The sequence below is a fragment of the Sceloporus occidentalis genome, unplaced genomic scaffold, assembly GCF_023333645.1.
Source record: "Sceloporus occidentalis isolate IW3139 unplaced genomic scaffold, rSceOcc1.0.p SCAF_215, whole genome shotgun sequence".
NCBI classification, from domain to species: Eukaryota; Metazoa; Chordata; class Lepidosauria; order Squamata; family Phrynosomatidae; genus Sceloporus; species Sceloporus occidentalis.
In genome coordinates, this window is record NW_028317195.1 from 1,065,487 (window position 1) to 1,075,900 (window position 10,414).

At 38.3% G+C, this 10,414-nt stretch overlaps 1 pseudogene; it reads right to left on the reverse strand.

Moving 5' to 3' along the window:
* Positions 1-460: 460 nt before the first annotated feature.
* Positions 461-9,581, reverse strand: LOC149277405 (cystinosin-like; annotated as a pseudogene).
* Positions 9,582-10,414: the final 833 nt, after the last annotated feature.

A 10,414-nucleotide genomic window follows, 5' to 3' on the forward strand; every position in this document is an offset into this window, starting at 1 on the left:
AAACGTATTGTTTTGTTTTTGCTTAAAAGAAAAGCTCACTTAGGTAAGCAATATTTTACACAATAATTCAAGAATATAAGTCACTGTCTTTAAGTAATGATACAGCAGATAATGCTGAACATGATTACAAAAAAAATGGTTCCTAATGCATATTTCTAAAAAGTGCATTTTTTTTGCTACTCATTCAATTTATTTCCCTTTTTTACAATTTTCAGGCTTTGTTCAGTACTCCAACCATTTCTACTCTGTAGGATGTTGCATAGCGATGTTGCATAAATGGTGGGAAAGAATTCAAGTTTTCATTAAAGGCACAATAATGGAGTCTGCAGACAGCCGGGAGGAGGTGCGGTTCGCAGCGGGGGTTGTCTGCGTCTTATTTTTCTATACTTGTATTCTTATTTTTTCCACTTGATCGTTAGTACTGGAAACTGGTTTGCTGTATCTACATCTTCATGTCCAGTTAAACATTTTCATACCCTTGTCTCTTTTTGTACAAGCAGTAATGTTGGGTGATGAAGACAATGTCGAAGAAAATCGAGAATATTTCCAAACCAAACTTAGTTGGGTCTCCGAATATTAACTTCCATTCACCTGTTTCAAGGAAAAACAGCACTATAATTTAGTGTCATGAATGGTACAGCTTCATTATCTCAGCTACCTTATTACTTTTTTACTCTGACCATAATGTGCAAACCACTACATTCCCATTTCAACAAATCAATCAGCAGTGTATTAGAAAGATGCCCATTAAATATAAAACAAACAGATCATGACACTTGTTAAGCATTTTTTTACATGGTTTAGCTGTTGTAAGCGCCTGCACTGAGGTTACCTATTCTGAGAACAATTTGATGCACAAACTTTGAAGGCTGCTTTGACATTTGTGCAGCTTTCAATGGCAAATAATAATAATAATATTTATTGACCTATATTGAATCATCGTACTCCACAGTACTGTACAATGCGCTAAAATGTGTTTAAGAATTTGTGAGCTGTTTACGTAGAGCATATTATGCTCATTGTACACTAAACTCGTCAAGGGACAAGATGCAAGCATTGGCTTAAGGTTAGAGTCCTTTTCACTGAAGATAAAAAATTGCACAGTTTTAATATCATCGTTTTTATACTTACCATTGTTATAAGACTGTAAAAACATTTGGATTATACTGAAACTTCGTCCTATAAAATCTAGCAGAACATTTCCCATACTCCATCCTTCAGTGCTTTTTCGACGGAAGTTCATGTAAGCCTGGGAAATGCAAATTGTGTTCCATATAACATAATAAAAACAAACAAGTTGATGGCGAGTAATGAATCAAACAATGTCTAGGTCTCTACACATCTTAAAAGACCTGTTCCACCTAGGGTGCCTCATAAAATATTACCAGATACAAGTTGCATCATGTAAAGGGAGGAAAGAGGAGCCTGCCATTTTATTTTCTGCCAGATGTGAAAACAGCTTTAATTTTTTTATTGCTGTACTACTGTTAAGTCGCTGAAAGGATTTGAAAAAGAATCTACAGAAAAAGAGTATAATATTTAAAAACAGGAATACGTTTATTCAACGCGTATACAAGAGTAGTGCATAAAAATGTGAGTATTTAGGGAAAAAAATTGCTAGATGGAACAGCACCTTTAGGCAGATTCATGGTGACACTCCTTTCTACAGATCAACATTACATGCTGGTGTGTAAATGACGATTACAACTTTCAGCAGCAGAACTTCTCTAGTTTTACATTACAAGACGCTGTATCAGGTGTTATTTACAGACCCTCGTACATTATTTGAAAAGATCTGTAGATCTTCCAGATAAGCTTGAGTGCAAGTGAAAATAGTTAATAATCAACGTATTGCTGATTGAAGATCCATGGTAACGTCAACACTTTACCTGAGGGAAGTACTTCATGAGCGTAATGACCAACTTAATGTGCGAGAAGCAGAATAAGAGCTGCAGCCACGTGACCTTCCCAACCTCGGCCACAATCAGCATGCTGAAAGCAAATAACCAGGCAATGACAAGGAGGCCGATGGCTACTTTGGAAACTTTCTGGATGCCCCGCTGCGAAAACAAAATACAAGTCTTTAAAATGTATATGTACTGGCAACATTAGAGCTGATGCACAAAGTATACAGAAACAGTAAAAAACAAATAACGCTGGGTATAAATGTCTAGCATGTATAACGTTCTTTTTTTTTTACGCAATGCATTCCACGATGGTGAAAGTAATCATTTTTGTAAATAATAAAGTCCTCCTGTACCCCCTGTGTAAAACAGAAGGTCTGGCAAGATGCCCGACAATCAATGGTGTTTTTCTGTCTAGACCTGTTCCAGACCAGTGCTCCCTGCCCCTTTAAGTATTTACAAAGCTCAAGCATGAAGTGGATTGTGACCGATATTCAGCAAAATTCAATTTACAAGAAATGTTTAGTTCTGTTGATGTCACTCACTTCGTAAATGCAGCATTGAATGATAGTAATGATCGTACGCAGCACCGCATGGAGGCTGAAAAAAACGTCATTTTAATCCACTGGGATGACTCTGTTGGGATACATCTGAAGAAATTCTTCCTATAATAATAGTTCCAGACATAGTTTAATGAACTGCCCGACAGATTAGCAGAGGAAATTAAAAACCTACCCTAATGCAGTGGTTCTCAACCCGTGTATCCTCAGGACCCACATTTGTCTTTGGTCATTAAGTCGCGACCCAAAAATAAGCTCAGAAAAGATGAGGGAGTGGAAAAGCTGCCCGCGGGCTGCAGCAGGAAGAGGGGAGGAGCAATCAGAAAAAAACTTTAATTAGCTCCCACTAGGAACAGACAGCGACTGCAAACCAATCAAGCAACTTGCTTTGCGGTCGGGGGTAATACTAAAGTACATGCCGGACCGGAGGCTGCCTGATGGCCCTGATTGTTGCGGCCACGGTCCTGACAGCCTGCTGCTCGCGGATTGCCGCTAGAATGTGTAAGGCAGCCCCAGGAAAGTGAAATTTTCCCCGTATGCCTCCAGTCCGGCCCTGACCCTCCGCGACCCACTGAAGACATGAGTTGAGAACCACTGCCCTAATGTACGATATCCAGAACAGCCCAACATTGAAAACGCTGTATGCAATGAAACCAGGGAGATTCAATGCCAAAAAATCTAAACTCAGTCCCACAACGCTGCAATTAACACAAAACATTATTATCATTACTGTCCACAGTAAACCCGGGGTATACGGTACAGCTCAAGCACAAAATGGCACAGCTTTCCCCCATTGGGAGTTTGTTTGCTAATAACTGCAGACAGAAATTGATTAAACGATATTCATAATTATCCTTCTTCAAAGCAAAGCAAAATGCAGCACAAAGCCATAACCATGAAACCACCGATAAAAATAATCTCTACATTTACAAGCAGTTGGTCTAAAATGCTGTATAGAAAAAACGTGTGTGTTTTTGTTTTTTTTAAATTGAAAACTATAAACTTTTTCTTTCCTGCCCTACAAACTTTTAAGAATAGCTAGCTTTCAATCAAAGATTTGCCCTTTCTGGCCACAAATTGAATTCCATATAGAAGGTTCCCCATACAAAAAGGTTTTTTTATATTATGTATTGTAAATGTTAAGCATTCCAGATTTATTTTAATTATTTTCATTGCTGTATTGTATAGCTATGCACATGTTTTCAGGTTTGCATTGTAATGAAGTAGCATTGAACCCTAGGTCGCTTAAATAGGGGATCAATTTCTGCTATTCACGGAACGCAGAATTTGATGTCACATAAGAGCCATTCAGCCCATCTAGTCTGCCCACTCACATCCTAATCAGTCCTCAGTCTCATCTAAGATTCAGGATAGCTTTATACCTATCCAATTCCCTTACTGTATTAGCCTCTACCACTTCTGATGGGAGGCTGTGCCATTTATCTACCACCCTCTCTTTTTTTCCGCATACATTTCCTACCAACAAATTCAGCAAGATATATGCCTATAACTAGTTTTCTGCATACATGCTAGGTCATCAGTAACTTCAATTTATGTAAATAGTTGGTACCTTTTGCTTCCCCAGTTCTCAAACACTTGTGGATAAAAGGACACAGACCAGGCTAAGAAATAGATCCAGCCTATGATCTGCTCCAAGACCTCCACAGTGAAGCTGTGAATCACCAGAAAACGGACACGTTGCCTAAACAAAAAGATAATATTAATATTATGCTGAGAGTTTATCATCATCAAGAATTTAAATGACAAACCTTTGTTACTGAAAGGCAATATGAGCTACAAGCACATTTAAAATCATGTTGCAGGCATTCCACACCTGCTTCTTAAATGTAACAGCCCTACCAAACAAGAAAATGTACTTTGTGTGAAAACAAAAAGTACACTCTCTTTGTTATTATGTCCTGATATGTAAAACCAAAGAATTCAATCATCCGTTCCTTAGCAGGTCTAAAAATTGGGTAAACACAACCTCAGATGAACAACACATGACATATTACAGGTGTTATGATTTAACAAAAATAAAGCCAAAATGGAAAACCAGTAGACTTGGGCACCAGGGGGCTCTTCGTGTTCGTCTTCGTGCTCGTCTTTATCAAAAAAAAAAATCTTCGTATTCCGCGAATATTCGCCCGTTCCTGTCTTCTCTTCGGGCGAATATTCGTTTTTTCTTCGTTTTTTTCGGTTAAGGGGTTAATACGGGGTTAACGCGTACCGCAGCAGCTCTATATATATTATATATTCTCGGGCAGAATATTATGCTACTCAGTGTAAAACCAACAGAGGGCAGCATTCTGTCCGAAGATATATTAGCCATATGTGGCAGTGTGTTCGTTTTCATTTATTAATTATTTAAATAAAATATATCCCCATGATCCGCTGGTCTCCCCGCTGCAACAGTTAAATGTCCGCACTCGCAGACATTAATTCTGTCGAACTTGCAAACTCTTTTTTTCTATTTATTTTGGGGGTTTTTTGTATTAAACCAATACACGAAAGGATCATGGGAATATATTTTATTTCAATAAATACAAATAAGCTCACTGCCACATATGGCTAATATATGTTCGGACAGAATGCTGCCCTCTGTTGGTTTTACATTAAGTAGCATTGTTCCATATGCTTGAAATCCAGTTATTTATTATGCTACTTAATGTAAAACCAACAGAGGGCAGCATTCTGTCCCAAGACATATGGCTAATATATGTTCGGACAGAATGCTGCCCTCTGTTGGTTTTACATTAAGTAGCATTGTTCCATATGCTTGAAAGAAATCCAACGTTATTATGCAACTTAATGTAAAACCAACAGAGGGCAGCATTCTGTCCGAACATATATTAGCCATGGGGCAGTGTTCTCATTTGCATTTATTCAAATAAAATATATTCCCATGATCCTTTCGTGTAATGGTTTAATACAAAAAAAAACCAAAATAAATAGAAAAAAAGAGTTTGCAAGTTCGACAGAATTAATGTCTGCGAGTGCGGACATTTAACTGTTGCAGCGGGGAGACCAGCGGATCATGGGAATATATTTTATTTAAATAATTAATAAATAAAAATGAACACACTGCCACATATGGCTAATATATGTTCGGACAGAATGCTGCCCTCTGTTGGTTTTACATTAAGTAGCATAATAAATAACTGGATTTCAAGCATATGGAACAATGCTACTTAATGTAAAACCAACAGAGGGCAGCATTCTGTCCCAAGACACATGGCTAATATATGTTCAGACAGAATGCTGCCCTCTGTTGGTTTTACATTAAGTAGCATTGTTCCATATGCTTGAAAGAAATCCAGTTATTATGCAACTTAATGTAAAACCAACAGAGGGCAGCATTCTGTCCGAACATATATTAGACATATGTGGCAGTGAGCTCATTTGCATTTATTCAAATAAAATATATTCCCATGATCCTTTCCTGTAATGGTTTAATACAAAAAACCCCCCAAATAAATAGAAAAAAAGAGTTTGCAAGTTCGACAGAATTAATGTCTGCGAGTGCGGACATTTAACTGTTGCAGCGGGGAGACCAGCGGATCATGGGAATATATTTTATTTAAATAATTAATAAATGAAAATGAACACGCTGCCACATATGGCTAATATATCTTCGGACAGAATGCTGCCCTCTGTTGGTTTTACACTGAGTAGCATAATAACTTTGGATTTCAAGCATATGCTACTTAATGTAAAACCAACAGAGGGCAGCATTGTGTCCGAAGTTATAGTAAGTTATTTATGCTAAGTTAAACGTCCGTACCGGCGACTTTGTTGGTCGCTGGCACTGACATTTAACTGACACAGCAGGGAGACCACTGGTGTCCCTGCTGTGTCAGTTAAATGTCCGTACCAGCGACTTTGTTGGTCGCTGGCACGGACTTTTAACTGTTGCAGGGTCCCAGGTTGATTTTTTTTTTTCTGCCTAGCAACTAGTTGTAAAGGGCCATGCGAGTGAGCCTATTGGTCGCTTGCACAGCCCTTTACCCTACGGATTTCTGCTCCCGTTATCCAACGCAGCATCGCAGGGGTTAACGGGAGCGGAAATCAGGAGTTAAAAATGCCGGGCGAGTGAGCCCTATTGGTCACCTGCAGGGTCTTCCTCTGGCATCAACCAATTGGTTGATGCCAGAGGAAGACCCTGCAGGTGACCAATAGGCTCACTCACACAGCCCTGTAACCCCTGATGACGAACCTGCGGATTTCCACTTCAGTCAACTCCCGCGATGCTGTGAAGATAAGGTAAGTTAGATGGGGAAGGGACCGGGGAGAATAGTAGACGAAGGCGAAGATTCTTCGTGTGTGAGTCTTCGTCTTCGCCTACCTTTTACCGGCACTGTCTTCTCTTCTTCATGTCTTCGGAACAAACACGAAAACGCACTCTTCGTGTTCGTTTTCATGTTCGCCCGAAGACGAATGCACAAGTCTAAAAACCAGTGTGTGTGAAAAACTAAGTATTAGCAGTTTGCTGGTTTGGAGGAAAGACATCAGCAATGATCTTAGAGAATCAATTGTTGCTGCCCATCAATCTGCAAAGGGTTATAAGGCCATTTCCAAACAATTTAAAAGTCCATCATTCTACAGCGAGAAAAATTATTCAAAACTAGAAAACATTCAACAGCATCCACTGTAAAGAAGGAATGGTCTGATTTTGCTGGAAGAACAATCTATGAAAAGAAAAAAAAATGTTGTTATATGAATTCAGATTCCAGATGCTACAAACTTTTTAGGAGCTTACCTCTCAGTAGACTGTTTTCTTACCACTTTAGTGACAGGAAAGCAGTCGATAGGAGTGCTTTTGACCCATGTGTGTGGGGAGTCTTGTTAGAATCCATGGAACTTTTGTGGGAGCCAGTGCTGGCTGGTGGCGAGTATACCGCACATACATGATTATCACACGGCATGAAAAAAAAAACCAAAAGAGTAGAAAGGAAAAGATTTTTTCCCCCTCCCATTATTTCCTTGTATATGCTGGCACTTATTATGGAGTTTGTATTTGTTTTTTGTTAATATGTAATTTAGGGAGATGCTGCCAGTTGCTCCCTGACTGATCAGCAAGTATCTTCTCCTCTGTTGAATGGTGAAAACATTATGGTTTGAGATCAACAATCAAAACCAAAACAATTTGTATGCGTTTTCTTAAATTCAGACACAGAATACACCACTTACTTGGTCCGGAAAATGTACAATGGTGACGTTCTTCGAGGAATAGGTAATGTTAAGAGCAAACACAATTGTTTCATTCACAGGAACAGTGAAAAGGAAAAAAATTTAAATCAACCATGCTAATCATATACTGTTCTATACACGATACGACTGTTTCCCCATACAGTTTACAAAGAAAATATTATTATTGATAATAATAAATAATACCGTGATGCTTGGAATTAACCATGTTCCTGGTTCCAAAGGAGTCTTTCAAAACATAGAACCAATACTGAAATCTGACAAGCTGATGATAAAAGATCAGGCTTTTGTAGAATAGACCAACCATTCAGGCTAAATATATTCTCCTACCATGGCCACATTTTAGAGAAGGTGCACAGAGTTTGGTTAGGGTTCCCGTGTTCCAGTTTCAAGTAAGAAAAAGGGAGACTGCAGCCACCATATGCACTTTAATGCACATGATAGCCGAGATGTCCTTTCTTTCTTTATTTTATGTCGTTTTTGCAAATGCCTGGGAGATTCTGCAGCATCCCCATTTGCCCCTCCACCCCAGCTATTTCCCATGCAGAGATGCGTTCAGCAACGTGTTTACGTGGTACATGCGGAGGCTGCACCCCGATAAGAAAAAATGAAACAAAAATTCATTTTTCTGCCTTGCATTGATTTGTTTCGTTGTGGCCCCCTCCTCGTTATTTTGTAAAAATTTTATTAAAAATCAACATTTGTAGGAATCCAAAAGCACGAGTCTATTGGGTGACTCATGTTGAGTAATTAACCTCCTCTGAGAAGAAAAATGTGTGATATGTGATAATTATATGTGGTGTAATAATTATAATGAACAATGTCACACAGTGACAGTCAGTAAGGCTTAATAAAAACCCCCAAAAACACCATAAACCTATCAAGCTTCCAAACCTAGAAGATCCATAATTGGACTGGACCAGATATATACTTGTAACCATGGTAACCCATGATTTTGCTTTTCCATCAAATGATTTCTTTTAACTATTTAAAGACTTGGCCAGTTGTGGCTTATGCTTTACTAAGGTATAATATTAGAGGAAGAGTCACTATTTACACATAGCTAGAAACAGCAAAATTGATTTCCTTCATTTAGAAACACAGAATTCGACTGCAGAGAAGAACCATTCGGTCCATCAAGTCTTCCAAATTGTTCCTGATGCAAAGACTCAGACTTTAATCAGTCCTCGGTCTTGTCTTAGATTCAGGACAGTTTTACCTCATGCATGCTTCAATTTCCTGAATGTTTTTGGCTCTACATATAAAAGACGTGAATAAACCTAAAATCACGTGAGGTGTATATATAATAAATAGGTAATATAATACTTCCCTGATAAGACTGCAGCAACCCAAAAAACGAACACTCCTCCTCAGGGTGTAAGAATTCAAACGAACCAAACAATAATGGGGCGCAGATACATATAAGGAAAAAAACAATAAAACCAATAGTGTAGAGTGTAAAGCTAATGAGGTGTATGAAGTTGCTATTGCACTCACAAAAGAAATTGATGATTCAGACCCATCTATGTAGAACGTAAACTTCTTTAATATTCTTTGTAGATTCTAAAAAATAAACTTAAAATAGTGTAGTATCCGAGAGGATATAAAAATAGCCAGCAGGAAATACACTCACATTTAATTCGGGCACATAAAGTGCTTGAAGAGTGTCAGTGAAGAGTCCACCGGTTAATGAATGTAGAGTAGTCCAAAAAATGTACTTCTAAACGCGTTTCGCCGACTTGGCTTCTTCAGTAGAAGTATAATCTATGAAATAAATGATCTTATCCCGTTGGTGTGTTTTTTATATACAGTTACTTCCGCATATACGTCATCTCACGTTGTCCGTTTTCGTCATCACGTCGTCTATTTACTTTTGTTGTTTTTCGATCTTTTGTGCGTCATTACGCATTGTCGCGGGTATTCTACATCCTCCGTTTTCCCTTTTGTTGCTGTGTATCTCTCATCCTTCGTGTATGTTCATTTATTATTGTTTTTTGTGCGTCATCTTGCACTGTTTTGAATGTTCTTTGTCCTCCGTTTTCCCTTTTACTGCCGTGTGTCTGTCCGTCTTCCGTATAAATAAAGATGGGCGGTTCAAAGTTCCGAGCAAGCGGCTGGATTTAAAGTCACACGATCCTCTCAAGGGTAGAGTTAGAAAATGTATACGGTTAGAGTCAATTCAGCAGGTAAGTAAGGGCGCTTATGGCGGCCATATCAACGGAATTAGACGACGGGACAACGGAGAAAAAACGTGAGAGAAGAAACCCATCCACCAAAAAATTATATAAAGTGAAAAGAATATAAAAACAGTGTGAATGAATAAATGACAATATTAAAAGTGTCTATTTATTCGATATGTATCTTTTTTAATATTTATTATGTGGCTCTACCACTCCTGCTGGGAGACCTTTCCACTTATTTACCTTTCCACTTTTTTTGCATTAGATATTAAAAGCTACATGCCAACTGCTGTTATATAGTTGGATAGGGATTATTTTGATAACTGTATGTGGCACTGATGGAGTTTGCATTGAGTGCCAGCTTTTACACATATCTAAAACATGAAAAGCAATAAACTATTTGTGCCATTTGAAAATAGCAATAAATAAATAAATATTGACCTGAACTTCAGAAGGGACAACCAAAAACGACTTTTTAACACTCAAAGGCAGTTATGGTTGAGATGGACGAAAATGGAACTTACTTTGCATTTATACTTATGTTTTTGGAGCTTCCTTTTTC